Raw genomic sequence first — 1,194 nt, 5'->3', positions numbered from 1 at the left:
ACACAGTTTGGGTCTGAATTTTTCTACTGAAATTTGGAGACAATAAAACTCATTCCTCTGTTGGCCAGAAACCAAAGCTAGACCTGCCCCCCTGTACCAAACCACCAATGTGCTGACTCCTCTTGTGAGACATTTCTCTACACAATACTGCTGCTAATCCAGTTATTGACTCCAGGAAACATTTTCCTTAGCCTGGTTCCGTGTGTCACTGGTTTCTATAGCAAAGGCCAGTCCCTGGCCCTGTGGTCCAGACATCGTCATTCACATCAGGCTTCAAGTTCAGAATCATTTCCCATTCCCGCTCTGTGGGAGAGGAGACTTTTAAATGCGCTCTCTGTGCGACTGCACATGGCTAAGCAAAGAGAACAAATCCAAATCCCCCCTGTGCTTTGAGAGCCAGGTTTGCTGTGGGAATTCTGTAGTTCAGATGATTTCATGCCTGGGCATTGTGATTCTTTACCAGTTTCTCTGGCATTGGGGCAGTTTTGTGCTGATAGCTGAGTGGTTAAGGTGTTGGAGTCGAAATCCAATAGGGTTCCCCTGCGCAGGTTCGAACCCTGCTCACAGCGAGGCCTGTGTTTTAGCCAGTCTCTCACCAGGGCAATACCTCTGTACAACCCCCTGAGACACTCTCAATTTTCTCCCCACCCCAAGTAAATCCTGTTCTGCTCCTTTCATAGAGATCCCTGGGACACCACCTCACACTGTGTCCCTGAGGTGTCAGGCAAACTCTCAGCCCCTGTAGCCTCTGCCGCTCACCTAGTGCCCCATAGATCAGCCATAGCCCTGGTTCTGCTCCTCTCTCTAGCGTGTGAAAGGAGCCAAGTCAGCGACTCCATGGGAGCAACAGGGCTGCAGAACCAACAGAAAAAAAAAAAAAAGGTGCTCAGTGCCCCTGCTACAGGCCTTGCCGACAAGCTCCTCCTCTTCCCCTTCAGCACCTGCCAGTGATCAGCTGTTCAGTGGGATGCAGGAGGCGGATGGGGAGGAGCAGGGACCGGAAGAGGTGGGGGAGGGAGAGGAATGGGGCAGGAAGGTGCAGAGCGGGAAGAGATGGGACGGGGTGGTGGCTTGGGGGAAAGGGTGCAGTGGGGGCAGGGACTGGGGCAGAAAGGGAGGGATTTGTCCCGGACCCCTCTAGGGCCGGCCCTGAAGGGAAGCACTGACTATCACAGTGACAATAAAACTGACCAG

The 1,194-nt window shown here is 52.8% G+C and overlaps 1 non-coding gene across 1 annotated transcript; it reads left to right on the top strand.

The window, feature by feature from the left end:
• Positions 1 to 489: 489 nt before the first annotated feature.
• Positions 490 to 569, top strand: TRNAS-CGA. The gene has a single exon. It is a non-coding gene; the product is annotated as a tRNA-Ser (tRNA).
• The last annotated feature ends 625 nt before the right edge of the window (positions 570 to 1,194 follow it).

Source organism: Mauremys reevesii, linkage group 4 (assembly GCF_016161935.1).
Source record: "Mauremys reevesii isolate NIE-2019 linkage group 4, ASM1616193v1, whole genome shotgun sequence".
NCBI lineage: Eukaryota > Metazoa > Chordata > Testudines > Geoemydidae > Mauremys > Mauremys reevesii.
Note: the sequence above shows the minus strand (reverse complement) of the source record. Positions and strands in the feature narration are given on the sequence as shown.